At 48.3% G+C, this 18,316-nt stretch overlaps 1 long non-coding RNA gene and 1 pseudogene across 3 annotated transcripts in view; one reads left to right on the top strand and one right to left on the bottom strand.

The window, feature by feature from the left end:
• The window catches only part of LOC144819540 (uncharacterized), a 162,327-nt gene that overhangs the window by 133,517 nt on the left and 10,494 nt on the right, over positions 1 to 18,316 (bottom strand). The window lies entirely within an intron of this gene.
• Positions 10,281 to 11,122, top strand: LOC144818322 (large ribosomal subunit protein uL2 pseudogene; annotated as a pseudogene).

Below are 18,316 nucleotides of genomic sequence, written 5' to 3'. Positions count from 1 at the left end.
TATGGATTACGGACTTTAACAGGTAAGTAAACATATAAATAAATAAAACGAATTTTGTTGCGCGCACTGCATCGCATTTGGTGATGCAGTGCACACAACGAAATTCGTTTTATTTATTTATATGTTTACTTACCTGTAAAAGTCCGTAATCCATACATTACTACCCCCCACCCTGCCCCTCCCCCTTCCTACGTCACCGCCCTGCAGTTACACCTACTACCGGCTGTGGCTGGGAGTAGCTATGTATTTCTGGCTTCCTTCACTGGGCCGGGGTATTCTTTCTCTTGTGCTGTTGCACATGGACTGTACTAATGCTCTCTGTCTAGGTACAGCTGAATATCTGCACAGACTACAACTAATCCAAAGCACTGGAGAGAGACTCATACTGAACTTAGCCATGAGACCACATTAACTCAGAACTAGGTGCCCTATCCTGGCTTCTAGTACTAAGACGACTCTCCTTCAACCCGCGCTGGATTGCAAGCTTTACATGGCATTGGACCTTCCTTGCTGCACAGGAAAATATGTACATATTGACCCAAGCAAATTCCCTGCTCGAAAAGAACCCAAAAATCATTATCCCAACATACAGCCATTCTAGAATGTACCTTGTCAGACTACGCTGCAAAACTCTGGCACAAACTCAGTGCTCAGACATCTTGACGGCCAATTAAGCTTTCGCAAAGCCTTGAGAACCTGGCTGTTTCTACACACCTCAGTCAAAGGAGGCAGTTTTTGCAAGGACGGCCATGTTTATTATACGGATTAGCCTCTAGACTGAGCCCCATGACGAACACACTAAAAAGAACGAACTTGACTCCAGCAAACACAAAGAAAAGAAATATGTACTGCTCGCTTTCTTAACTATACCGCCTGCTTGCTCTGCCAAATTCAGAGCACACCTTTGCTCAACATGCAGGTTTGGCTCGTAGACCATGATCAGCATGGCTTTGGACCGTTATGATGGCCTTCTTATGATGCCTGTTGCACGGTGCAGAGGGGCCAACATTACAAGGTCCAGAATGACCCATTCCAGCTGCTAATATTACCCCTGCACATGCAATTATGAGATTTGTTATCTGCAATGGGGAACAGCATATAATTTTACTGGTTTCTAAAATCCGGGCCCTGTCCTCCTACTCGCGGGAAATCCAGGTGCAGAAACACAGGACCAGTTATGATCGATTGGACCAGTATCCCTTCAAGGGACACTTCCCCACCCTAAGAATAATTGGCCGAGGAAGCCAAGTCAGGAGCTAAATAACTGCTTGCGCTGGTGATATAAATCTCTGAGAACTCCTCACACACCTAAGGCAATGCAGTCATTTTAGTTTCACTGTACTTTCAAATGCACTCTCGGTGTATTCACTCTCTCCCCTTTGACTTTCATACCTGTCCTCCCACAACATTCCAACTTCCGACCGTCCACGCGCCCTGGTTTCTCTTTTCACCCCATGCTTTAATTATGTTCCCTACCCGCGCACTTTTATCGGCGCCGGCACTCACACTTTGATTTCCATACTTGACTGCCATCCAAGACACAGTACGTTTAATTTTAATGCTAGGGAAATCTGAAAATAATAGGTAGTGGTTCCAGAGAATTAATTCTTTGTTCCCACTGTAATGCAGCTCAGTGTTATGCAAATCGTGCCTTCTTCCCGAGCCCCAAATCCTTCCGTTGTTAATGAGGCCACCTGGCACGAGTCAGTAAATGTAAGTCTGGATGCATAACATTTAATATTTGTTCACGGCAGTGTCTCCAGTCCGCCGCCTTTTGCAATCACTGCATGTGGAGCTAAAATGAGATATTGAACTTAAGTGCGCCTTGACCAGCCCCTGCCCGCTTTGAACTGCGTTTTGGGACTGCGCCACGCTGTGACGTCAATGCAGCTGCTGGAGCTCGCGCAGGCCTTGGTTCCTCGGTTCTCCAGGCTGCTGCACGTGCAGCCTGACGTCTGTCCGAGCCGCACAGCTGCTCCTTCCACGCTACTCGGGTCAGAGAGCGTGACCCGCAGCTGGGGCACTTCAAAACTACTGTAAGCTGGAAACTCAGGGAGGTGTGCTTCAGAGTTTCTGCATGACTTGTCAGCCGACCGCACCTGTCCGCCACTTTGGGATGCTGACAGGAGGAGTGACCCCTGTTCTTGCGAAACTAACTGTAGCCCGTGGTGCCTCAGTGGCTGTCCTGGCTCCGCGTGCTGTAATGTTCCATTAACCTTTATCTGGTATCGCCTTGCCCTTCTCCTCATCGCCTGCGCTTTCGAACTGTCAATCTACTTTAGCTCTTAGCAGTGGCAGCAACTAGAGCTGAACTTTAGGGGTGGGAGGTGGGGACGGGGAGTGATAACACACCAAGCGGTAGGGGATGAGGCAGAGCTAACGTGCCAAGCAATTAGGAGGGGCCCCTCAAATTGCCCATCTGATAAGGAATGACGATGCATCCATTAATCCACTGCTGCCATTCTCGCACTCACACACTTACCCCTCAGCAATAATACAGACACAAACTCAGCAAAAGGGAGATTACATGTAAAGTGAGCGGCCTTGTAGGCAGGGTCGGACTGGGAACCGAAACCGGCCCTGGCAAACTGCTCGTCCGGCCCCCCTGGGGGGGAGGGGGGGGGGGGGGCTGAGGGGGTGAGGCCGAGCTGTTTGCACGGGCCGGTTTCAGCCGATTTTGTTACGGGGGGCTGATATTGCCGGCCCCCAGTAACAAAACCGCCCCCCATGGGCCCAAAACCGGCCCCCACCCTAGTGGCCCACCGGGGAAACGACCAGTGCCTGCTATGGCCAGTCCGGCCCTGCCTGTAGGACTGCCTGGGGAGCTGCCAAACACCAAAATACTTGTCTATTACAGTAATATGGAGATTCTCTGTAACAAAAAAAGTGTGTGGAGGCTATAACGCAATTTAATAAGAATCTGCCGTTAAAGGTCTATTGGCTTTAACACTTGATTCTCACAATAACTCAGGCCTATTGCATCTGTTGTGATTTTTCATACTAATCAGAATGAACCTGTGGCACTAGGCATTACTTTTGCCTAATGAACCAATCAGGCCTATGACCTTATCATTGGCTCATCACCAAAATCAATTCAGGCTTACTATAACAATCGAAAATAACCCTTTTCACATGGCAGCCATCAGGCAAAGAGTCAGCAAAATCACAAATCAGGTAAAACGAATGCTAGCAGAACTCATCTTAGGAAGGACTAACAACGACTATCACAGTGGAAATATACCACCCCAATGGATAATTTATGGGGGAACCTATATCAAAACCCTTGCATACTAAGGTAATCTGTGATATTCCTAGCAACAAAATACCACTCTACAGCCGTCAACACAGTGCAATAAGAATCCACCCTAAAGGCCTATTTGCTTTGATAAAAGCATTTCACATTAGGTAAGTCAGATTTCATTCCTTTGCAATAACTTTAACATATGCTGTTTACAATAAGTAAGTCAGGCATACTGTATTTGTTGTACCTTAATAAACCGATCAGACCAGATCATATCTCCACGAAAAAGTCAAGCCTATAGCCTGGATCACTTACTTCCCACCATAAGCAACTCCGGCCTGATGCATTGAGCATATGCTTTCCCAGAAACCAATCAGGCACAAAGTTGTAAAAGTAAGATTATGTACCAAGTTAGAAAGGAAACACAATATACAACATATCCTAAAAGCGCCTAACAGGAATTGTAGCAGTTATCTTGCCATGATTTGACAGAGAGGGGTAACCAACACCATAAAACTTGTCTACGGCATTAATCTGTGAGATTCTATGTAACAATATACCTGAAATACCTATCTTCAGCACAGTGTAAAGCCAATCTACCCTTAAAGGCCTGTTGGCTTTAATATATGTGTTTGAGAATAAAATAGTCAGTTCTACTGACTCTGTCATCTTTTCATAATATGTAACAACGAAGGAGTGGACCAGGTCAGCTGGTGGTGTGTTGTCCTGAATAGAGAGTAGGAATCACCAAGACACCCGTGTGGACTTGTATCGTTGGGTCACATTGGGCTGGAAAAAATCCCATCAGACCACCCTCTTGGCAGTATATCATCATATGGGGATAAATAGCCTTTCCATATACCGCCCTTGAAGTTTTGCGGAAATGGAGCAAATGGCGCTTTGTGCCATACTTGTGCCCAAAGTAAAATGTGAAAAAAGTGCAGTGCTAAGAAACAAATGATGGATAAAAATGACTACCTAGACTAAGCACATAGCTTATCAATATAAGTGTAGGTGTCAGGATTAAAAACACGCCTAGTAGTAAATAGGTTGGACTACATCGTGGCGCTATGTGAAAGGGTCAACTAGTTTCAGCTCGATGGAGCATTGCTCCAGCTTTCATCAGGACCAAAAATTAGTAAGCTACTGCAACACAATATACTATATAGGGTGTACAGAAATGAGATACCAATAGGTTGCATCAAAGTACTCTAAAGAGGAAAAGTGTCACCCAGATTTGAAACTTCTATGTCCTCTGTAGATAGAGAAGAATCTTCTACCTGTCAAGGAAACAAAAAGATAACATATATACATTTCCGCACAAAAATCAAAGTAACCCCACTCACACCATCAAGACAAAAGCACACCTGCGTAAACACTTTGCGTTCCGCATTATATATAAGCTTATTAGCTAAATCACGTAGAGGCATTTCCTCACGGTGATACTCACCCAGCTTTGTGTGGGTGAAGACCTCACCTCGCCCGGCAACCGCTCGGGAAATTGAGGCCCCGCTCTAATGTGTAAAAAAGAGGACACAATTAACTAACAGTTTAAGAGTGTCCAGCCGAATCGCTATACACAATAACCCAAAATACGTGTGTTAGACTCATGGCCACCTAAAAAACGCTACCACCTACAAACCCTGAGCCAACCAATATAGTTTGTAATGAATAGATAACTCAGAAGTAACTCAGAGGTGGGATGGTAGTAATAATACTAGTGGTGACAATGTATCACCCCTTAACTCTTGCTGTAAATAGCTCTTATAGGGTAGCAATCAGAGCAACCCTTGACTCTTAAGAGAAAGTCCTCAATGTAATGTCTAATACTTAAGCAGGGCGACGGGGAAGACCTCAGGCATAAACAGTTGCATATCAATAAAAACGCTGCACACACGATGGTGAAAACCGTAGACTCCCAGTGCTGTCTACATCTATATTAGATGCTGAGACCCTGTTCAGGCGACCTACACACACTACACTATTGATCACGAAAAGCTGACGCTGTACTGACCTGTCCGTCGGTGCCCGCGCTCAAGTACGAGCGGAAGTGGAGGCACCGACGGAATTCGCCGTTCAGTTTATAAAAGCGAGGCTGGGTTTTAAATCAGCCAATGGTAACCACTATTGTGGACATAAGCCAGTGTTGAAGGCTTAAACAGGCAAGCGGGCTCACCTGAAAACAACAGGACGCGAACCAAGGGCGGTCCTGCAGAACCTGGATTCGACTCGTCTCTGCGCGCATGCGCAGAATTGATCTGCTATGATACCGGCACTGATCTCTGCGCACATGCGCAAAGGTGCTAGGTTATGATACTTCCATGACTAGAATATTCCTTCGCACTAATTGTGGAACCCCCCTTTCCTCTGTCTCACATTACAACAAACATTTAAGTATACGTGTGACTTGTGGTTTCTTGCTTCTACACACACTTTGTACACAGCATCGCCATTGGATACTACATTTTGGGCATTCATGACCATGGCGATCTTTTTCTTCTTTTTCTTTAAGACAGGGGACCCATTCTTACCCCTTCCATCTAACATAGATGTAGCTGAGACTCTCTCTGTAGAAGAGTTAATGCCCTTTTCGATTCTGACAGTCAGTATATTGTGCATTTGGAACCGACGGACAGGTCAGTACAGCGTCAGCTTTTCGTGATCAATAGTGTAGTGTGTGTAGGTCGCCTGAACAGGGTCTCAGCATCTAATATAGATGTAGACAGCACTGGGAGTCTACGGTTTTCACCATCGTGTGTGCAGCGTTTTTATTGATATGCAACTGTTTATGCCTGAGGTCTTCCCCGTCGCCCTGCTTAAGTATTAGACATTACATTGAGGACTTTCTCTTAAGAGTCAAGGGTTGCTCTGATTGCTACCCTATAAGAGCTATTTACAGCAAGAGTTAAGGGGTGATACATTGTCACCACTAGTATTATTACTACCATCCCACCTCTGAGTTACTTCTGAGTTATCTATTCATTACAAACTATATTGGTTGGCTCAGGGTTTGTAGGTGGTAGCGTTTTTTAGGTGGCCATGAGTCTAACACACGTATTTTGGGTTATTGTGTATAGCGATTCGGCTGGACACTCTTAAACTGTTAGTTAATTGTGTCCTCTTTTTTACACATTAGAGCGGGGCCTCAATTTCCCGAGCGGTTGCCGGGCGAGGTGAGGTCTTCACCCACACAAAGCTGGGTGAGTATCACCGTGAGGAAATGCCTCTACGTGATTTAGCTAATAAGCTTATATATAATGCGGAACGCAAAGTGTTTACGCAGGTGTGCTTTTGTCTTGATGGTGTGAGTGGGGTTACTTTGATTTTTGTGCGGAAATGTATATATGTTATCTTTTTGTTTCCTTGACAGGTAGAAGATTCTTCTCTATCTACAGAGGACATAGAAGTTTCAAATCTGGGTGACACTTTTCCTCTTTAGAGTACTTTGATGCAACCTATTGGTATCTCATTTCTGTACACCCTATATAGTATATTGTGTTGCAGTAGCTTACTAATTTTTGGTCCTGATGAAAGCTGGAGCAATGCTCCATCGAGCTGAAACTAGTTGACCCTTTCACATAGCGCCACGATGTAGTCCAACCTATTTACTACTAGGCGTGTTTTTAATCCTGACACCTACACTTATATTGATAAGCTATGTGCTTAGTCTAGGTAGTCATTTTTATCCATCATTTGTTTCTTAGCACTGCACTTTTTTCACATTTTACTTTGGGCACAAGTATGGCACAAAGCGCCATTTGCTCCATTTCCGCAAAACTTCAAGGGCGGTATATGGAAAGGCTATTTATCCCCATATGATGATATACTGCCAAGAGGGTGGTCTGATGGGATTTTTTCCAGCCCAATGTGACCCAACGATACAAGTCCACACGGGTGTCTTGGTGATTCCTACTCTCTATTCAGGACAACACACCACCAGCTGACCTGGTCCACTCCTTCGTTGTTACATATTCACAATATAGGGGCATGAGTGGACAGGTCGTGAAAATATTTCCCCTTCTTGACCCTCCACACTTTTTGTTTTTTATATCTTTTCATAATAAACAGATTAGACCTGTGCCATCTTACATAAATTGTACAAATGAACCAGGCAAGCCTATAGCTTACATTGGTGACTTGTCACCATAACCTAGTGAGGTCTCTTGTATTGTGCATAATCTGGTAACCATCAAGTATACAGTCATACAAGGGGGGCGTGGCCAGCAGCCGAGCATGGAGGACGTGAGCTAGGCTTGCTCCGCCGAAAAACCCCATAAATCCTGTCAAATATCCTGCACAAGCGAGTTCCGCACCCCTACCTCGCACTGATTTCCTGAGGAACCGATGTAGCCTGAGTCCGGTTGTGATTGCGGCACGTTGTCACAACAGGAGGAGGCCTAGCCGCACGAAGAAAGCCGCGGCCCACAGTGAGCCTGAAGACGGACCGGAAGTGCTGCCGAGGCGGAGTCCGTGACGCAGCCGCGACCGGAGTCGCCCCCATTTCCTCGGTGTATGACACCGGAACCGAGTGGCGGCCTGCGAGAAGACACCGCGCAAAGGGTGAGGCGATCGACGCGACTGACGGTGGATTGCCTGGTGTTCACGGAAAGGGAACTCGGCGGCTGATCGGAGGGAGGGCTCTGGGGCCGCAACGACCGACTGCCTGCTACTGCGGGGCTTCGTACCCTGACACACCCGGCTGGACACACATGTGCAGGGGAGGTCCTGCTCTTGTGCTGGGACTCCATGAGCAGCACGGCTGGCGCGATTGAGACTGGATATTTGGCACCCGATTACACCCCGAGGGGAGGCCTACCACGCGCCTTGCATCCCCGGCCCACAGTGACGGGACTGTCAGCCCAGAGGCGTGGGGCGGTGGACGGGAGGTGGAGTGCACAATCTAACGTGCCCTGCGTCGCCGGAGTGCGGTCTTGTCTGGGGGCATACGTGGAAGATGACCAGACTGCCACTACCAGCCTGAACGCGGGTTCGGGACTGTGTATTGTCGCGATACACGGAGAGGAGCTGTGGACATCCTTGGTTGCCAGGGCTGGAAAAGAACGGCCTAGAGGCACGGCAGGCCACCGACATCCTAGCAAGGGCCGACCACACCTGAGGGCCTCACACTGTCGGGAGGCGCTCTTGCCCCCCCACCCCCGGGGGACTGGAGGAGCCCGGCCTGGAGGTTGGAAACTGCGAGGACCTGCACATAATTCTGTAGTAAGAGCTCGACGATCGATAGGCCCAGTATAACTTTCCTGCACCATCACGACCTTGCAGCGACTACGGACTGATCATAAGGTTGCCGCACACCGTGCACCGCTGTCCCACAGAGCAGGCCGGCTAGCTTTGACGATGGGGAGGAATAGAATCCCCCGGCAGGGAGTGCATACGTCGGGCTCAGAGGACCCGCTGACCTCCTCCAGTGAGGATGTGGTCCCCCAACAGGAGTCGCTGTGCAGGACGCCAAACTGGACCTAATCCTGATGGAAATTAGGGCCTCTAGGGAGGCCCTGGAGACACGGATTGACTCTATGGCGACGGGGCTGTCCCTACTGAAGGACGATCACAAGAAATTAGCGGAGAAGGTCTCAGAGCACAAGTTGGCCATCGCAGACCTCATACCCCAACAGACGGAGCACTCTACGCGGCTGGAAACCTTGGAGAAGCAGATGCGGTGCTTGAGGGACAGGGTGGATGATGCCGAAGGGCGTTCACGCCGCAACAACATACGCATTTTGGGGATACCGGAACGGAGAGAGGGGACAAACCCAACACGCTTTGTGGAGGAATGGCTGAAGACCATTGTAGATCCGGCGGAGCTTACACAGATGTACAGCGTCGAAAGGGCGCACAGGGTACCCCCAAGACCACCGAAGCTGGGAGCGCCGCCGCGGCCGTTGATAGCGCGCCTTCTCCACTTCAAAGACAAAGACACGGTCCTCAGGGTCGCAAGAGAAAACGGGCCGATAAAATACGAAAATGGAACAGTCTCCATATACCCGGACTTCACACAAGCGGTGCAAAGAGCCAGGGCGTCATTCTGGGGAGTGAAGCGTGCCCTCAGGGATCGTAATGTGAAATACGCTCTCTTCTTCCTGGCACGCCTCAGAGTCATCCACGACCTCAAGACTTATTTCTTCGATAACCCGGAGGAGGCCTCGGAATGGATGGAAGTGACACTCACGCCGCCTCCGACACAGCGAAATATGGACACAGTACTGGAAACGCAGGGCTCTGCTGATCGCGATCTGTTACAGAACCGCACACGGACACCGGTGGAGGATGCCTCACAACATGAACCAACCGAGGAAACGACAGGGGACGACGCGGCGACGAGCCGTGACTCGTTGGCGGCGGCACTATTGACAACGGACGCTCTTGCGGAACACGATGCAGCTAATGGGACACTGTCCGCCAGCCCGACCAGCTCTCATACGACAGTGTCGGAAGCGGTAGGCAGTATACAGTTATTCCCTCGCATCACAGCACAGATGGCAGCAGACATGTAACCATTGGACTAACGATTGCGGATTGGTAATGTAGAAACTGTAACACTTGGCTATAGCGGGGATGGGAATAGGTCCTGGGACGCTTGATATTGAAGGGGGCCACATGAGCGAGACTCTTAGTTGCTGCCCGAAAAGAGTGTCCGGCTGGACACACGCCCCACAGGCGCAGGCAAGATAGAGTACTGTTTCTACCCATGTTGGGTGCTTGGTTTGGTCCACTCTGTTTCGGGGGGAGGGACCGTAGAGTTGGGGGGGTTTTATTGCATGAAGCACTGAAAATATCTAACACGAAGTCAGTTTCTCTGAGGGCAAAGGCATGGTCTCGGATCCAGAATACTTGGGGTAATGACTTCTCCTAATCTATACAAGGTCTGCACTTGGAATGTGAGAGGAATGGGCTCAATACACAAGAGACACAGGGTACTGGCGCAACTAAACAGGAGACAGGTACATGTGGCATATCTCCAGGAAACGCACCTAAATGGGGCAGAGGGCGCTAAGCTTTTGAAAAAGTGGAAGGGGCCTTTCTTGAGATAGCCCGGCCCGGAGCACCATGGGGCGAGTGATCAGGGGTCAGCGAAAAGGCGCGGGGTCCGTCTTCAAGGCTCATGTGAAACACAGGAAGGGCCCAGCCAAGCTCAGGGCTGTGGATTTCGCGGAGAGACATGGCTACATCAAGGGCGTTGTAAAGGATATTGTGCACGATCCTGGTCGTGGTGCCCCTTTGGCAAAGGTGGCATTCCGAGATCCTTACCGCTTCAAGAAAAGGACCAAACTATTTATTGCTGCTGAGGGTATTCACACGGGGCAGTTTGTCTACTGTGGCAAGAAAGCCCAGTTGAATATTGGAAATGTCCTCCCCGTTGGAACCATGCCTGAAGGTACCATCATATGCTGTGTTGAAGAGAAGCCAGGTGATCGAGGCAAGCTGGCCCGTGCTTCTGGAAACTATGCTACAGTAATCTCTCACAATCCTGAAACTAAGAAAACCCGGGTTAAGCTTCCTTCAGGTTCTAAGAAGGTTGTCTCCTCTGCAAACCGAGCTATTGTTGGTGTTGTTGCTGGTGGTGGTCGAATTGACAAACCAATCCTAAAGGCAGGTCGTGCTTACCATAAATACAAGGCTAAGCGAAACTGCTGGCCACGTGTCCGTGGTGTGGCTATGAACCCTGTTGAACATCCCTTTGGTGGTGGTAACCATCAACATATTGGTAAGCCTTCAACCATCAGGAGAGATGCCCCAGCTGGACGCAAAGTTGGTCTTATTGCTGCTCGTCGTACTGGCAGACTGCGTGGTACAAAGACAGTGCAGGAAAAGGAAAACTAAGCTAGTCTGTTTTGCAAAAAAATAAACCATTTGAAAGAAAAAGTGGAAGGGACAACTCTTCGCCACAACTTTCTCTGCTCTTTCCCGAGGGGCAGCCATATGGGTTAGAAACTCAGTTCCGTTCAAACCACTAGACACACGGGTGGACAAGGAAGGCAGGTATGTGTTCACGAAGGGATTGCTCAATGGCACCTGCATAGTGTTGGGCAGTGTCTACGCCCCCAATACCGACCAAGAAAAGTTTTTTACAGACATAGGCAGAGTGTTGGCAGATTGGGCGGGGTATGAATGGATACTTGGGGGAGATTGCAATGCGGTATTAGACTTAGCGATGGATAGGTCGCACCCACCACTCCACAGTACGGAGAGCAGGAAACAGGCACTGGCACTAGCGCGTTGGGTGAATGGGTGGGAACTGATTGACGCCTGGAGAGTACTTCACACATCCCACAGGGAATAGACTTTTTATTCTCCGCCCCACAAGTTACACACCAGAATCGATAGACTACTATGTTCCAAGACGCTACTGGCGTCGATTACCTCAGTGCAACACATGGGTAAGACGCTATCGGATCACAACCCGGTGGAGCTGACGCTACACTGGGGGAGGCTGTCCACCCCAACCCGACGTGGAGACTATCCCCGGGACTATTGGAGGACCCAGTTTTTAGGTCAACGTTGCTGGACGCAAGCTCCAACTACTACACTGACAATGAGGGCACGGCCAGCTCTAGGCAGGTCGAATGGGACGCCTTTAAGGCGACCATCCGTGGAGTGGCGATGGGTACGAAGGTGGGAATCAAACACACTATACTGGGGAAACTGAAGGCGGTGGAGGACAGCCTGGCGATGCTCGAAAACGAAGCGGTAGGCACGGACGGCGCTCTCACGCAACTCCAAGAGGCCCACATACAGCATGCGGAACTATTGGAGGAATTGAGAGTGGTCGACTACGGGGAATATACCACCAGGCAACACTCACAAGCAGATAGAGCGGGCACACTGTTGGCACGCCTAACGCGCACCGACCCGACAAGCGCTCCTATAATGGAAGTGCGAGATGATGCAGGGGTGTTAACACAAGACCAGCTAGGGATCAATGCAGCGTTTCAACACTATTACTCTGGCCTGTATGGCCCACACGAACCGCTCTCGGACCAGGACTTAGAGTCCTTCTTCTCTGACACATGTATTCCCCAATTGAGTGTGCCGCAAAGAAAGGAGCTTTCGAAGCCCATTACCTTAATGGAAGTGAGACAGGCAATCAAGACACTTCCTAGGAACAAGGCACCCGGAACAGATGGCCTGCCGGCAGAATTCTATCTGACGTACATAGATCTGCTGGCCCCCCGACTACACACACTTTACAGGGAGGCATTAGAGGGGGATTCACTGCCGGATACAACCTCGCAAGCCATGATAGTGTCTCTCCTCAAACCCGGGAGGGACGCCCTACACCTGGAGAATTATAGACCCCTGTCGTTGCTCAATAAAGATTTTAAAATCCTTAGTAAACTACTAGCCACAAGACTCTCCCAGTTCATTCCTGACATGATACACCCTGATCAGTGTGGCTTCGTACCGGGCAGAAGCACCGCCCTGAACCTGAGGAGGCTCAGCCAACTCATGGTGCCTAATGCCGAGGGAAAGGACACGGAGGGATACATCTCCCTGGACCTTAGACAGGCCTTCGATTCCCTCAGATGGGACTATATGTTTGCGGAGATGGCCAGGTTTGGAATCCCACCGGAATTTATAGCCTGGGTGTCCCTACTGTATCGGAGACCTACAGCGAGGGTCCGCACCAATAAATGTATCTCGGGCCCATTCAAGATAGAGAGGGGCACGAGACAGGGGTGCCCGCTATCGCCCCTACTATTTATAATTGCACTGGAATCCCTACTGATAAAAGTGAGGTCCCTTGCGGCCACTACTGGTATTGCCAGACTTGCAAACTATCATGTCATCTCGGCGTATGCGGATTACATATTACTGTTTTTAAATGATATCACCAGTCCAATGCACCCATTATCGGAGATCTTTTCTGCCTTCCACGGGCTCTCGGGCCTTATGATAAATGACACCAAATCGTATGGGTTCGGATTCCACAGAGCACTGGACGTGACACATATCCCGTTTGGTCCCTACCGCTTTCAAATAGCACCCGTGACCTTCAAATACTTAGGCATGCAGATATATCGCCAACCACTGGACATGCTGGAGGGCAATTTGGGAAAGGCCCTACGCGACCTGAAGTCCCAGGTGCGCTTCTGGACCTCCCTACCCTTGTCTGTGGCGGGCAGGGTCGCCATCTCCAAAATGGTGGTACTGCCACGACTACTCTACTTCTTCACTAACCTGCCTATCCTTGTGCCAACCCCCTTTTTCAAGTCACTAAACACGATGTTGACGGAACTGGTGTGGGGTGCAGGCAGAAGGCGAATAAGTTCGGCAAAATTGCAACTTCCTTCGGATAGGGGCGACTTGGGGGTGCCAGACCTGATGGCATACGGATATGCATGTCAACTGCAATGGTTGGCATACTGGCTGGCGGGCCGGAACCTCCAAGAACTGGACATGACGGAATCTGACAGACAACGGGGGGCCATACATCGGTTGTTACTTCCAAAAGCCAGGATACCCGAATTGGCGCCACCACTACTTAGGTTGGCGATCACACAATGGAAAAAAGCCATACACTACACGAACAGACATACATCCTATGCACCCTCATTCCATTGCTGGGTATCCCGTTGGGGACGGGTTTCCTGACGGAAAGGAAGCTACGTCCTTGGACTGATGCTGGAGTCACACAGGTCGGGGACTTCTTCTCGGACGGCAGACTCATGACAAATGCAGATTTCCTCAGGCTGCACCAGGCGCCAAACGCACTGTTTATAATGCAAGCGCAAGTCACACATTACGCACTGGGCGGGAGGCGGTCTGGAACCGGACAGTAACACACTGACCGTTATGCTGTATCTGATGGGAACAGGAAGCCACCTAACAAAATGGCTGACTCATGGCGTTAGAGCCGGCAGAACTAATCCACTGCAACCCCTTAGAATGCGTTGGGAGGAAGACGCGGGGAGGGCTCTGCATGACAAGGAGTGGGAGAGGGCGCTACAATTGCCAAAGAAAATATCCTGCAACCCTAAATTCAAGTTTATACAGCTCATGATAGTCCACAGGTCATACCTGACTCCGCACAGGCTGCGGACGATGTTCCCTGATGCAGCCGGAAATTGCCCCAGATGTCAACACGAAGATGCGGGACTCCTACATATGTTTTGGACCTGCCCCAAACTGAATACCTACTGGGGCACAATTCGACACATTCTGAGTGACTTAGCACCGGGCAGGCCCTACACGTCCGTATTATTTGGCATACTGGGAGTAGGCCACAAAGAGAAGAAAAGAAGTGTGGCTATTAGGTTTGTGACTTTAGCGATGTTGCTGGCGAAAAGGGCAATAGCCATGAATTGGAACTCAGCTAGGCCACCAAATGTGGGACACTGGGGCAGGGAAATGTTACGGTGGGGTAGGGCGGAGGGACAGGAACTGCACAGAGAAGAGAGCAGGGGACTCCGTAAACATCCCATCTCACTGGACTGGAACCAGTTGTTGACGGAATTTGAGCAGGGCGTTAAGGAACATGATGACTAGGGATATGTCTACAAGTAACAACGGGGGTGGCCGTGGCCTGCGTTGGGATGTATTGTTTGTGTGGGGTATGCATATACTGTGTGTTAATAGCCTACAGCCCTGACCAAAGTGTAGACCTTTCTAGAATCATATGATGTCATATAATGTTTTGTTTACGATTAGCAGGAGACTGCGGAGGAACCCATTACTAGGTTATTTATTTATTTTTATTTAGAAGTTTTCTATAGCGCTAACAAGACCCGAAGGTAGCAGAGCGCTTTACAGTAAGAGGAAAGGCATGGTGAGCAAAAAGATACGTAACACATAAAGGCAGTCCTCAAGACAATGTTGGGAGAAGTTCGTAACAGTAGGCCTTTTGGTAGAAGGATACAGAGATAGCGCATAGTTCAGAGGGAGATCCTCGTTATCTAGGACCCAAGGAGCGGGTGAGGAACAAGGATTTGAGTTGGATCTTGAAGTCCGGATAGGAAGGTAGAGTTCTGATATGAGGGGGGATAGAGTTCCATATTTTGGGGGCATTTCCAGTGAAGGAGCAGTCCGCAGTTTTCTTCTTTCTGGTTTTTGGTGGTATGAGCAGCAGGGAGTTGGAGCTTCTCAAATATCTGCTTTGGCCTGCTTTTTTGAGCTTGTTGGCCAAGTATTCTGGTTTACCGGTGTGGAGGGCCTTGTGTGTTAGGCAGGCCGTTCTGAAGGAGCTACGCATTTCCACCGGGAGCCATTCAAGTTCTTTGAGTGCTGGGGAGATGTGGTCAAATTTTTTGCATCCTGTGATCATTCATGCTGCCGCATGTAGTGTTGTTTTTAATGGAGCCAAGTGTGATTTGGGTATGCCTGTAAGGATTGAGTTCCCATAGTCCAGTCTAGATAGAACTAGAGATTGGGTGGCTAGTTTGAGGTCTTTGTTTGGAATAAAAGGTTTTATTTTATTCAGCAGTCTGAGGTTGAAGAAAGCACTTTTTGCCGAGTTCTTAATGTGGTTTGTCAGGGTTAATTTGGGGTCAAGGGTGAAACCCAGGGATTTGACGGAATCAGTTGGCGTGAGAGAACCTTTAAGAGCATCGATCGACTTCAGCCATTCAGTGATTTGAGGATTGTCTTCTTTGTTTGAGATGAGAAGAGTTTCGGTCTTGTCGGGATTGAGTTTCAGGTGGTTTTTTGTTAGCCAGTCTTGAACATCTTTTAAGACAGCATTTAGTCTGTGGATGTCATTAAGCGAGGAGGTTTCCAGGTAGATCTGCGTGTCATCCGCGTAGAGGTGGAAGAGGATATTGGCATTCCTGAGTAGTTTGGCGAGCGGTTCCATATAAATGTTGAAGAGCTGAGGAGAAAGTACTGATCCTTGGGGGACACCTTTGTTGACTTGCTGCGTTTCAGAGGTGAAGTTCTTCAGTTTTATTATTTGCGAACGGTTGAGGAGAAAGGAAGAAAACCAATCAAGGACAACTTCGCCGAGGCCAGCTCTTGCTTGCAGAGTTTTGATGAGGAGCTTAAATGAGGAGGTTAAACTTTTTGTTACAACCGAACCATTGCCTACACTGGTCTAATATGCAGGAACTTTCAGTGCACGGAGGGGGAGGGGGAGGGTGAAGTTGAGGGGTTGGGGTGTTTTTCTGAAAATAGAAAAGTGGAAATGATGATTGTATACTGTATTACTCACCATTACAGAAGAAATAACTTGCTGACAAGCGATATTATACTATGTCTGATCTGGTGATTTGGTATGACTAATAAAAATATTTTCAAAAAAAAAAGTATACAGTCATACAATTACAATAACATACAGGAATACATCTGGCAAAACAATATACACCCCACTGAAAATGGCCTAGCAAGAATGATGCCATTATAGATCTTCAACACCATGTGTGTGTGTCAGAGGGGATAACCGATGCTGAAAACCTTGCTTACTAATATAATCTTTGAGATTCCATAAAAAAACAGCTGTTTATAGCCTTTAATGAATCCAAATGGCAAGCCACTCTGAAATGTCTATTTGCGGTAACAAACCCTGTTTACAACACTTTAGGCAGATCTACTTCCTTCCTCCCACTTCTCACCTCCTCACTATGTTTCTCTGCCTCTAGGGATCAACATTTAGGCTCGCTCTGCCTTTTAGATAATGTTGTTCTCTGGTGTGGGCAAAGTCAGCGCCTTCTTAACAGAAGTAACATCGCAGGTCAGATTTCTAACCCCTCTCGTCATGTCACCAAGTTCGGTTGCTCAGCTGGTTAGTGGTTTCCTGGTGGTCACCTGAAATAGGTGCTCGTCGTCTTTACTAATCTTGCTGGTGCCTATGACCATTTACATGATGGTCGGTGATGTTAATGTGTATTGAAAGCCATGAATGCTGGGCTCCAGTGAGAGCAGAAATCCTGGAAATAGAAACGTGTTCCCAGAATCCTCCACCTGGCCATCCCTTGTTGTTTCTCTTCTGGACACTCCATCTTCCCATTTCTTGCATGGCAATCAAAATGAGGCCAAACTCATGCCCTCAAGGAGAATATGCTGCCTGCCTCTAGCCGGGCTGAAGAAGGTGATGAGGGGAGGGGCTGAAGCCTATTTTAGCCCAATGGGCATTGCGTGCCTGGCTCCTAGTATGACAACCTTGTAAGCTTCCGTAGCCAGGGGGATGACAAACCACTCCTTGCCTGCAGCACCGAGGAACTGTAATCTTCATTCTCAGGGAATACTTACTAATAAAAAGAACTTGGCACAGAAGCTGAAAATATGAAAAGACATCTTTATTAAATTTAATAAGTGAGGCCACGTCACACAGAAGCCTTAGCAACTGAATGAGGTAGTCTGAGGAATACAGCGAACAGAGGCCTTATATATATGCTCAGGGTTATAAAACTCAGCATAAAAGTAAGGGGCAGTCCTTGCTTTTGCAAGCATGCAAAATGCCTAACATTCCTTCTTACACAAGCCGGAGAAACCCATAATAAAAGGACCACAACCCATATCATAAACAGACCATAAAAGAAGGAACAGAAAACAGATAAGGGGTGTGTGTGTGCATACCAAACTCTACAATGTCCTGTGCTTTGATCCTCAATCTCGATCAGCCAAAGGGCAGGAACTGGTTTAACAAGGTCAGCTTCAGGTAACAGGGTCAGTTCACTCAGGTCAAACAGGAGTCAGCATGAACTTGAGCTAAGGTCTACATGTCCTTAAAAGACTGGTTTCAGCCACAATCATGGCCTATGTGAGGGCAACCACAAAATGGCTGCCATACACAAAATAGAACCCACGGGTTCAGAATTCACAGAACCTCAGACCCTCCTTTTGCCCTTACATAGGCAATCACTCAGTCTGTGTCTGAATCGATGTCAATATTATCCGTTATTCCCTTCACTAAGGCACTATTACTTGAGTTATCTTTCATGGAACACAAGGGATAGACTTCGTTGGCATAAATAAACATCGTCTGATATGCCCTTACAGACCCATTGTAACTAAATGGCAGAACCAAAATAGGGAATACCTCTATCTGTAGTATGTGGCATAAGACCACACACCCAGCAATTTGTGGTGTTTATTACTAACTGGTGTTGATGCAGAAGCTGTACA

Source organism: Lissotriton helveticus, chromosome 2_1 (assembly GCF_964261635.1).
Source record: "Lissotriton helveticus chromosome 2_1, aLisHel1.1, whole genome shotgun sequence".
NCBI lineage: Eukaryota > Metazoa > Chordata > Amphibia > Caudata > Salamandridae > Lissotriton > Lissotriton helveticus.
The sequence above is the reverse complement of the archived record's forward strand: the minus strand, read 5'-3'. Positions and strand labels throughout refer to the sequence as shown.